The sequence below is a fragment of the Puma concolor genome, chromosome F2 (genome assembly GCF_028749965.1).
Source record: "Puma concolor isolate L17-30 chromosome F2, mPumCon1.1.hap2, whole genome shotgun sequence".
Taxonomy (NCBI): Eukaryota; Metazoa; Chordata; class Mammalia; order Carnivora; family Felidae; genus Puma; species Puma concolor.
Window position 1 is genome coordinate 47,495,152 of NC_141684.1, and position 12,691 is coordinate 47,507,842.

Consider the following 12,691-nt stretch of genomic DNA (forward strand, 5'->3'; position numbering starts at 1 on the left):
TTGTCTCAGGAGTCCTGGTGGTCTGCCTTCAGGAAATCTGATCTCATTACTCTTAATCTTAACTTGTATCTATATTTTCTTGTAGCAAATATATTGTCTTCTAATGCAGTTATTACATCATTTTTTTTTCTACCAGCCTGTAAGCTCACTGAAGGTGGAGGATTATATTTTCTTTAAATCAGAGTTGTTTTGTTGTTGTGTTTTAAACTGTTAGTACTCCATAAAAATTTGAATGAGTAAATACTAGATGGGATTTGAGACTAAAAGCCACAAGAATTCTGACCCCAAATTCTCTATTTTTAGAATAAAATGAAGCAGTTAAAAAAAATCATTACATTTATGACAGCATGTAGAAAACACATGTCAAAAACATTTCCTTCTGAGGTTATACATAGATGAAAATGGCAACTATTAACACACTATTTTCTAAACTATATCTTATAAGAGACTCAGGGAAGAGATTTTCTCTCAAAGGAGACTATAAATAATGGGGATTTTTTTCTCAGACTAATCACGTTTGCTACAGTGATCTATGGTTTACACTCTCATGTCAGATAGGCTTTCCATAGGATTAAAGGGTTTACTAAAAATACAGTCATTCATTGCCTACCAGTCATGAGCCTCGGAATTCAGCACCTGGAATTTGTTCTAAGTTATACAACTTGCCACTAACCTCAAGATGTATTAAAGTGACTGTCAGAAGTTTGCCACTGTGAGTAAGTGCACTATTAGGGTGTAAAGATAACGGCAGTGATTTATTGTTAGGGAATCAACCTGGGAAATACACTCTCTCTTATTTTCTGTTTGTGACTATTGAGTTTGCTTGGTGGCACCAATAACCTACTTTCTTTAACACAGAATCATTACATGCAATATAAAAAAATTACGCATCCTAGCCCTAGACCTAAATTATTTTTCTACATTAACAATGCAACAAATTCAACATTCATGGCATTAGCTTACATTTGTTCTGTAAATTACAGTTTCAGATTCAACTCTTACAGATATTGAAGATTCTTTCCCCTCACAAATTGTACCTCTCTTTGGGGGAATTGTGAATCACAGTCTGATTCATCTGACCCACAGTCTGCTCATCTGACCCACTTGAGAACATAATAGGAAAATTAAAGTTACTTGAATAGGTTGAGAATGGGAGCAGAGAAATGATTGGGTATATGTTTTGTTTGTTATGTAAAAGCTACTAGAGGGTTTTAAACTACAAATGCTCTAAGAAAGCTTCTTTTTTTTAATCTCTGCTACAGGAAAAAGACACTCAGCTCCTTATGATAAATCAAGACTTACTTTACCAAACATTTTGAGATTCTCTACACCCTTGGTACGTTTCTTTCTTGTGATTTATCATATCAGTTCAAGAAAATCTGCATGTGAAATATTAAAAAATAGCTGTGTACTTCCCTTATGGTACTTATTCCTCTTAAATTATTTATTTATCTTGTCACTGCTAATCAGAATATAAACACAAAGATGAAAATACATTTTAATACTGGTTTATTAATATAATCTCTGTACTTACAGTAGTTTTTGTAAAAAACAGGAATTCAAAATGATATGTTAAATGGATGAATGAATACAATGACTGACCCTAATTGATTTTTAAGGAGGTAACTTTCTAAATCTTCTTTAGGATATTACCCATGAAATATTTGTTCCTCAACATCAGGACTATAATTACTTTCTGTGACAACATCATACTGGAAATTATTTTTGGTGGTGGTGGTGGTGGTGAGGGTAAGGGGAAATAGGATAAAATAATTAAACAATATTTTCAGCAGAAAGTAAAAGTTATTTTTCTCATGAAGCTTATTTCTTATTCTTACTGTGTAGCTTACTCATTGCTTTTACTGCCTATATATTTCCTAAACATATATTAATCCATAAGTCACTAAGATACTACTTACTAAATTGCTAATTCAGTGTATTTATCATAGTGAATGGTGGTATAGTTGCTTAAAAGTGAAAATTGCAGGGGCTCCCGGGTGGGTCAGTTCGTTGAGCGTCTGACTTTGGCTCAGGTCATGATCTCAAGGTCCATGAGTTCGAGTCCCACATCGGGCTCTGTGCTGACAGCTCAGAGCCTGGAGCCTGCTTCAGATTTTGTGTCTCCCTCTCTCTGCCCCTTCCCCGCTCGTGCTCTGTCTCTCCCTGTCTCTGAAAAATGAATAAACGTTAAAAAAAATTTAAAGTAAGTGAAAATTGCCAACAGTTAACACTGTGTGTGTATGTGTATTGTGTCTAATACATATTTAAAATTTTAAGTTGCATATTTTAAATATATATGCGTATTTAAAATTAAAATTATTAAGTGTTAATAGGTGTCCTAACAATGCTCATCTAGAATCTAGAGCCTGGGAGTAATGTGAAGAAAAAATCTGACTCGAATATACTTTATTAACATATTCAACAAGGAAAAGGCTTCTAAATCCTTTTATGTTTTTTTGTACCTTTTTTGGAGAATGGATGAGAGGAAGTGAATCTAATGCTATAGAGTTTATCCTTGAATCGAGGGTACTTTGCCCAATTTACTTACATTCAAAGTGGTGTTCAAAGAATGTGAGTTAAACTATTGTATAGTCAAAGCAGAATGGCTTTGAGTTTGAACCCTAGCTTTACTATCTACTATTTGATTTCAAGAACGCTACATTTTCTTTCCTTTTTTTTTTATATTTCAAGTTTTTATATAAATTTTAGTTAACATACAGTGTAATACTAGTTTCAGGAGTGGACTTTAGTGAGTCATCACTTACATGTAACACCCAATGCTCATCACAGTAAGTGCCCTCCTTAATTCACCCATCTAGCCCATCCTCTATCACACATCCCCTCCAGCCACCCTCAATTTGTTCTTTATAGTTAAGAGTCTCTTATGGTTTGTCTCTCTCTCTCTCTTTTTCTTTTTCCCTATTTTTATCTGTTTTGTTTCTTAAATTCCACATATTAGTGAAATCATATGGTATTAGGCTTTCTCTGACTGACTTATTTCATCTACATAATACACCCTAGCTTCATCCACATCATTGCAAATGGCAAGATCTCATTCTCTTTGATGGCTAAGTAATATTCCTGTGTGTGTGTGTGTGTGTGTGTGTGTGTGTGTGTACATCTTCTTTATGCATTCATCAGTCAATGTACATTTGAATTATTTCCATAATTTGGCTATTGTTGATAATGCTGCTATAAACATCAGGGTGCATGTGCTCCTTCAAATCAGTATTTTTGTAACCTTGGGATACATACCTAGTAGTGCAATTGTTGGGTCACAGGGTAGTTCTATTTTTAACCCTTTGAGGAAACTTCATGCTGTTTTCCAGAGTGGCTACACCAATTTGCATTCCCACCAGCAACATAAGATAGTTCCCCTTTCTCACATCCTCACCAACATCTGTTGTTTCCTGTGTTGTTAATTTTGACCATGACAGGTATGAGGTAGTACCTCATTGTAGTTTTGATTTGTATTTCTCTGATAATAAGTGATGTTGAGTATCTTTTCATGCTTCTGTTAGCCATCTATGTGTCTTCTTTGAAAAAATGTCTATTCATGTTTTCTGCCCATTTCTTCACTGGATGATTTGTTTTTGGGGTATTAAATTTGGTAAGTTCTTTATAGATTTTTGAATACTAGCCATTTATAAGATATATCATTTGCAAATATCGTCTCTCATTATGTTGGTTGCCTTTTGTTTTGTTGATTGTTTCCTTCATTGTACATAAGCGGAGAAGCTTCATTTTCAGTTGACTCAATATACAAAGCAGGGTATGTGTATGTATATTATATACATATAAAGAGGTTTTTATCTGACCAAATGATCTTATGCATATAATGTAAAGCAACTAATGTAGATACTTAATAAACATTACCTAATATATGTTACTGTAATAATGACTAATGGTTAAGCCATTAACCATTTACCCAACAGCCAATAGACAGCAGTGGCCAATAGACCAACAACAGTTAATAGAATAGTCTATTCCATGAGGCTTCTGCCTTTATGCCACCAAAGGGAGCCAGCATCTATGGAATAGGTTAATTATGATGTCCTTGCAAAGCTTAACACGAAGGTTGTTGATTAGTTATGAACATGCATCTTGTAACATAAAATTTGGTTGCAGGTGATTTGACTCTATGCTCTAAATTCATGTTACTTAGCATATTTCATAAGCAACAGGTGATATGGAGTCTCAGGCATACGTATCATATGCTGGAACTAAAAACTTTGAGATGAAAGGCTGTATATCTCATTACTAATCCCTTGAGCCATTTCATCTTCAGCCAAATCATAAATAAAAAAAACTACCCTGGAGAAACTAAAGACAAAAATACTGCAGTAAAATACAACTGGTATCATAAATCTGCTACAAAACCATACCATAGATATTATTATAAAACCTGAGTACTTGGGCCCTACTCACATCATAACTTCCTTGTCACTAAATTCAATATAAGATTACAAAAGAAGTATGTAGGATTATTTCTTAGTGTAAATTCAAGTATCAATATGTTCAAAATATTAAATAATCTTTTCAAATATGAGAGAATAATGCTTTAATACATGCTTGATGGACTATATACGAGAATGTTGTTTGGCTACACTATAATATATTAGCTATAGTTACATTCTAATTATAGAAATGTATTTTAGGAATATAATATATATATGTATATATATATATATACACACATTAATGACACTTCATGACAATGAACATTTAGACTTAAAATCAGCTTATTTAAAATGAAAATGGTTAAATTTTTAGGCTTAACTGAAGGGAATTTAAATTGTATGTATGTGTATTCACCTTTCCCAGTATTTCATGTTTCAGTTATGTGAGTAAATAGTATGGGAAAAGCAATTTGTAAAGCATCTATGCAAGCATGTGCCTTGTATTATTATCTTATTGGTGTCTAGATTAGAAATTAGAAAGGTAAACTTCCTGTATGAAAAAGCTCTCAGATCAGCCCTCGAAGAGTTTGTCATGCAATGTTCAAGAGGACCTAAACATAGAGGGACAAGATAAAAGAGAGCTTTCAAATGAGTAGCTTTAAAAAAAGTTCTTTTCTTTTCTTTCTTTCTTTATTTACTTATAAGGTTTATTTATTTATTTGTGAAGTTTATTTTCAGAGAGACAGAGAAAGCGTAAGTGGGGGATAAGCAGAGGAGAGAGAGAGAGAATCCCAAGCAATCTCCATGCTGTCAGCACAGAGCCTGATGTGGGGCTTGAAGCTGCTTAGCCGTGAGATCGTGACCTGATCCTAAACCAAAAGACCAAGAGTCTCACGCCTAACAGACTGAGCCACCCAGGTGCCCCTATTTATTTATTTTTTAAACAAAGTTAGTTTTATTATCAAGTTTAGCACCCTAAATGGGAAGGATGCTGTCATTCGTTTCTGTATTACCTGGAATATCTTTAGGGAAAAGAAATTGCTTTCTGTAAAGGATGATTGTAGTGATCTCAATTTACAAGTGTATTAAATAAATTCTTATAGGAAAAGGTACTCATCCAAGATTCCAAAATCAAGTGAAGTAGGATTTCTAAAACTTGGCATAATTCCATATACCTGTGCAAATAGGGCTCCAATGGAAAAAAAAAAATCCCACTTTCTAATTTATTTTCTGTTTCAGTATTTCTAGCTGATCACCTAGATACTAAAGTTGATAGGTACCATATAATGCATGAATAGATTTATTATCAGAAGTAGTACACTAATGCAATTTAAAGCAATTCAAAATGCAACTGAAATGCTCTAGCTAGTCTCTAAAGCCATTAAAAGAAACTACTAGTGCCAAGGAAATTTTACCAGGAGGGACAATGTCCATTCATTGGGAAGAATGATCCTAGGTTGGTTCTTTTTTTTTTTTTTTTTTTAATTTTTTTTTTTCAACGTTTATTTATTTTTGGGACAGAGAGAGACAGAGCATGAACGGGGGTGGGGCAGAGAGAGAGGGAGACACAGAATCGGAAACAGGCTCCAGACTCTGAGCCATCAGCCCAGAGCCCGACGCGGGGCTCGAACTCCCGGACCGCGAGATCGTGACCTGGCTGAAGTCGGACGCTTAACCGACTGCGCCACCCAGGCGCCCCGATCCTAGGTTGGTTCTTAAGGAGCAACAAAATTACCATTTCCTTGCAGCCTTGAAGCAGTGAGCAGAGATGTTTTTCAGAATGGTAGATTCTGTGTAACCACTGACAATTGCCTGTCCAGAGAAGGGTGAGAGTTGCCCCCTCACTGCTTCCTTTCAGAATCATTACTTTCCTATTGACATTTGTAATGACAGGTTTGCAGGGGTTACTCTTATATGTTTTTCAAGAAAGGGTTATATATATTAGCAATTTAGAAGTCATTTAGCTTAACTGAACATTTTTTGGTATTCATTGAATTTTAATGTATAATAATTTGTAACCAAGAATGACACGTTTGACAATAAAATGGTCCAAGAGCTAGCAATATAGTTACATGTTTTCCACTCATTACCAAATCATCACTGCAATGATGAAATGATGCCAACTTCAGAGAGAAATATATAATATGTAAATGCCAGGAACAATGCTAAAGTTTATCTACTATCTGTTTACAGAAATTTTGGGGGAAGTCTCTTAGATTTGGGGCAGATGAGACAGATTGGAAGGGAAGGAAAAATAAGATACAAACAGAGAAGGAGACAAACCATAAGAGACTCTTAAATACAGAGAACAAACTGAGGGTGGATGGGGGTGGGGGGGCAGGGAGGGTGGGGAAACGAGTGATGAGCATCGTGGAGGGCACTTGTTGGGATGAACCCTGGGTGTTGTATATAAGTGATGAATCATGGGAATCTACTCCTGAAGGCTAGACTACACTGTGTGTTAACTAACTTGACAATAAATTTTAAAAAATAAAAAATAAAATTGAAATTAAAAAAAAAAATGAAAAATGCACCCCCTACTGGGCCAATTTACAACTTTGTTTCCTGATATTTCCCAGTTATTTGGGTAATTAAGTAGGAACTTCAGCAGATGAGAAAAAACTTTAATTTGGAGGCATGAAGCCTGAAAAAATAATTCTTCCACATTTAAAAAATTGGGGAAATGGACATTTAAATAATATATCATTTCAGAATAATGATTCTAGATGATAGAATAATTTCAAACAAGCCAATAATGTGAGATATATCTTAAAATGTTCTCAAAGAACTATCCTTAAGGAACGTATTAGGACAAAATTATCTTATTTTCAAGTTTATTTAAATGTTTGAAGAGCATATACTCATTTTTACATAAATTATCATGGGGCATAAAAAATATGTAGAGCTTCTAAGCTTCTTAAAGTGCTACCACTTGTAGATGGTACAAAAATACATTTATAGATCGATCTTACCAAGAGATATATGTGTACATTTCTGAAATTAAATGTTTAAAACAGAGCGAGCCATATAGCCGTGTGTGTGTGTAAAATAGCCAATAGCGCTGATGACAGTAATAGAGGGATGATATATTCTTAAGGCATCTATTTATATATTCTGTCTCATTAGCGTTTACAACGGAGAAAAGAATAGATTTTCTTTACAAAATTGAACAAAAATTTAACCAATTTGGTAATACTTCTTTAATATTGTTTTAAATCTTATATTTCATTGTGCAAAATTGGGGATAGTTTCATTAAATGCAAGACTAGGACAATGGCATCCATTATATAATAATTTAGGGGAAGGACTAGCCATAGGATGAAGTGACACAGGGTGAAATAAATTAGATATATAAGCTATTAGGAAAAAATACGATTACAACAATTTCTATATGATATGATTATCTACTGAGAAAGCCAGGAAAGTAATAAAAACTGTAAGAAATAAATGTAATAGTGACATGGGCTATTACAAAATCTCTATAAAATCAAATAGCTTTTCTATATGCCATCAATAACCACTTGGAAAACATAATAGAAAATGACTTCATCACAGTATCAATATAAAATACAAAATAGTAAAGAATGAAACAAAATTAAATGTACTAAGCTTATATATAAAGAAAACCACAAAATTTTAGTAACCGTAAATTTTATTTTATTTTTTTTAATTTTTTTTTTCCAACGTTTATTTATTTTTGGGACAGAGAGAGACAGAGCATGAACGGGGGAGGGGCAGAGAGAGAGGGAGACACAGAATCGGAAACAGGCTCCAGGCTCTGAGCCATCAGCCCAGAGCCTGACGCGGGGCTCGAACTCACAGACCGCGAGATCGTGACCTGGCTGAAGTCGGACGCCCAACCGACTGCGCCACCCAGGCGCCCCAAGTAACCGTAAATTTTAAAACAAGTAGATAAATAATGTGAAGCATGCAAATTTCCCATATAACAACTTATAAACATTTAACATTTTTAAAGAGATATGCAAAATATTCTTTTAAATTTAAAAAATATTTTGTTATATAAGAAGGTATGTTTAAATTGATAAATATCACTTTAATTTTTTTTAAATGTGTTCATAGGCAGTACCACAAACAAAATTGAATTTCAAATAAAAAACATTTATAACATCTACAATGGAAAGATATTAACATCTTTTATACACAAAGAGCTATTAAAAATCAAACTGATACAGCCGCTCTGGAAAACAGAATAAAGTTTCCTCAAAAGTTTAAAAATAGAGCTACCCTATGACCCAGCAATTGCACTACTAGGTATTTATCCAAAAAATACAAAAATGCTGATTCAAAGGGGCACATGCACCCCAATGTTTATAGCAGCATTATCAAAAACAGCCAAAGTATGGAAAGAGCCCAAATGTCCATCAACTGATAAATGGAAAAAGAAGTGATATATACACACACACACACACACACACACACATACACACAATGTATGTGTATATATAAACACACAATGTATATATATATACAATGTGTGTGTGTGTGTATACACACACACACACATACATATATACAGTAGAATACTACTCGGCTATCAAAAAGAATGATATATTGTCACTTGCAACAACATAGACGGAACTAGAATGTATTATGCAAAGTGAAATAAGTCAGAGAAAGACATATATATGATTTCATTCATGTGGAATTTAAGAAACAAAGCAGATGGACAAAAGGGAAGGGAAGAAAAAGTAAGATAAAAACAGAGAAGGAGGCAAACCATAAGAGACCCTTAAATACAGAGAATAAACTGAGGGTTACTGGAGGGGTTGTGGGAGGGGGGATGGGCTAAATGGGTAGGGAGCATTAAGGAATCTACTCCTGAAATCATTGTTTCACTGTCTGCTAACTAATTTGAATGTAAATTCTTAAAAAATAAAAAAATAAAATTAAAAAAAAAAACAAAAAAAAAAAAAACAAATGGGCCTTTGGATGTCCAAAGTTACACAGGAGATCTAAATTCCTTTGCAGAGTAAGGTCAGGAATATGGAAATGTCCAGGATTGTGGGGGCTGAGAAAATGGAAGGGAGAGGAGGGTGGTTATATCTTTTTTTTTTTTTTTTAATGAAAAATGGGTTAAGCCACATGGAAATATAAAACTCCTCATATCACAGATATTTATTCGAAATAGAAACTGGAAAAAATGAAGGAAAAGGAATCAGGTTGAATCTCTAGGGTGATAGAGCATGGAAAAAAGCGACACAGTTGCAGATGATATGAATTATAGATCAGGCTGATAGGGTAGAATCTTGTTATTAAGGCACAGGAGTTACAAACTAGACTGAAATCCTTTCCCCTCTGAATTACCAGAGGCACTGGGGGATTCTATGCTCCCAGTGTCCATGGGGTGGTGTTTACGCACAGTTATTTTAAATTGGAGAGGACAGGTAATGTGAGCTGACACCACGACTCTATTTATCTAGCGGTTCTGCATCTTCCAAGCAGTCCTGTGAAGTAGGTTTGAAATTTCATCCTCCCTCTAAGAGAAGAGGAAAAGTTAGACAAGTTGGAGTCTATTTGCTCATGAGGACATGGTTTGGGTGCTAGATCTTGATCATTGATCCCATCTTGCTTTGTTTTGAACTTGTAGTTTTTTTCTTTTTCTTCATCAGCTTCCTCTCTTTGATCTCCTCCTTCTCTTTTTTCTGCCTCCACTTTCTTAGTATGTTGACATTCTCAACATCATTTGCTCATGTTCTTGTATGTTTGGAAAGACAGAAAGGGGGTGGCTGTCGCGATTGGCAACAATTCCATTTCCTGACTTCTGGGCACTTGCAGCAACTTCTGGGTACTGTAGATCACATCTAAGTTGGTGATACCTAATTTCTAATGTTGAATCTCTTTCTTCTTTATATACTTCATATACTGTACCTACTTATACTGGGTTCTGTTTTCCCAAATGAAAATGACTGATACAGTTATTTCTGGTCTTTTTTCCCGACTTTCTAAAGCACTTTTCTGAAATGCATTCTGTTAAAGAGCTATTTACATTAGTGTGAATGCTTAGGGAATATCATCATCCCTTTAAAAAGTTTTCAAAGTCTTACAGCTTCCAAAAGTCTGTAAGAGACCTGAGTGCAAATAAAATCCACGTCCATTAAGCTACTAGAGTAGAGTCTGGGTAATAGCCTGAACTTGAAATGACTTAGGACATGTGTAATCGACAGGGCAATATTGCCTCCAAGAGGGCAAAAACTTGTTCTTGATCAGGAGAAAGCACCTCTTTTTTTATATATAAAACATAGGTATATGTACAATGGTGCATAAACAGATATGCGGTTATTAGTGGTATGAAAATTTTATGAGGTGGGGGCATAATTAGGAAAAGAAATGTTGCAAAAGACTTAACGGGAAAAGAAGAAAAGAAACTTTCAAGAAAAGTAAAGGCTAGGGGCGCCTGGGTGGCGCAGTCGGTTAAGCGTCCGACTTCAGCCAGGTCACGATCTCGCAGTCCGTGAGTTCGAGCCCCTCGTCGGGCTCTGGGCTGATGGCTCAGAGCCTGGAGCCTGTTTCCGATTCTGTGCCTCCCTCTCTCTCTGCCCCTCCCCCGTTCATGCTCTGTCTGTCTCTGTCCCAAAAATAAATAAACGTTGAAAAAAAAAATTAAAAAAAAAAAAAAGAAAAGTAAAGGCTAAATTTCATTCCAAGAAGGCACTTGGAGTTTATTTCCATTCCAACTCAGAATTTCAGATGTACTATGGTATGTGCCATGGTGTGTCCCTGCATCATTCAAGAAGATTCTGCAGTCTGTTTTAGATCACTGATTTTCATACATGTCATTTGAAATCATAATTTTGAGATAACATGGTCCAGAATCTGTTCCCTTGGAGGACTCCAGGTGGTTCCATAATCACCGGATTTAATATAGTTGCTATTCTACTGTTAAGTAATATCCCATGGCTTCTAGAAGGACAGTTCTGTATAGCTTTATGGTGCTGGAAAAAATGAAGACCGTGAATCTGATTGTTCTCTCTGGTGGCTGCATCTATGTCTATTTCATGTTCCAGAAGCAGTAATTTCTTGAATTTATTTTCTTCTAATTTATTCTCTTGATCCCACTTTATACGCTCTTAATACATTTTTTTCGTAATGAATAACTCTACAAAGAATATGTGATTTCTAGAATATTCTATTTTTATTGACTTTTCTTATCCTTTCTCTCCCCACCATAGCCCAACATCATCTTTAAAATGATAGTATGTGCTTATGAGGAAATTGGATGCAGACAATTAAGTCCTAAAAAGATCTCTTAAACAACATGTGTCAGTCATTAAAGAGAATTATAACACTTCAACAGTAAAGCTATTGTTAATGACTGTAAATATCATATATTTAAAAGTGAGTAATGTTTCTTGTTAAGAAATTTCACTAAACAGGAATTGCTCTATTGATTTTTTACCCTCTATGGCAATACATCCTAAATATGGAAATACTTCCACTGTGAGGAGATGAATCATTTTTGGTTTATAAGAGCTCTGTCAGAGGGAAAAACAGAAATCAATAGACTCAAAGTTACAGCCTAAATTGTTTAAGTAACAGGAGATACAAATAGGGAGGATTTCAATGGGTAATATGAATTATGTGCTGTGTGTGTTTTTTTTAAAGTAATTGATGAAGTCATAGATCCTATTTTTAAGGATACACAAAAAAACTGAAATCAAAGTTAGGGATCTTCTAGCCTTTCCCAGGCACATTTCTGCTCAACATTTTTTACCTAAACATAAACATAAAAAAAAAAAAACCACATTGTATTATCTTTTTAAATATACTTCATTTTGTAATTAGAATTATTGACCATAAAATCTAGAAGGCATCTCATAGATGATTTGGCTCAATTTTATTTTACTAATGAGGAAACTGAGATCCCCAAGTGTTAAAAAGAAAAGTACAATTGGGATGTTCCAAGTCTTCTTTCCATACCTTATTTTACAATCTTGTGATGTTCCTTGTGGTTAAATGAGTTTCCGTAGTTACATTCAATGCTTTCTACCTCAGATTCTCCTACATCTTCCAAAATACTTATAGCAACAAATAGCCAATCAGCATTTGACTAGTAATAGCTGCTTGGAGTGCTATATTGAAGAGGGAGTCATCGAGACAAATCTTTGCGTGGTTAGCACTCTCTCATTAATCAAGTCTCTCCCCAGATGTGACCACTACAGAGAGGATGGTCAGACTACCCTATCTAAAATGTCCTCCATCACCCATTTCCCCAGTCACATTCTATTCCCTTTCCTTGCTTCCTAGCACTTCTCATTATCGAAGTTAGCTGT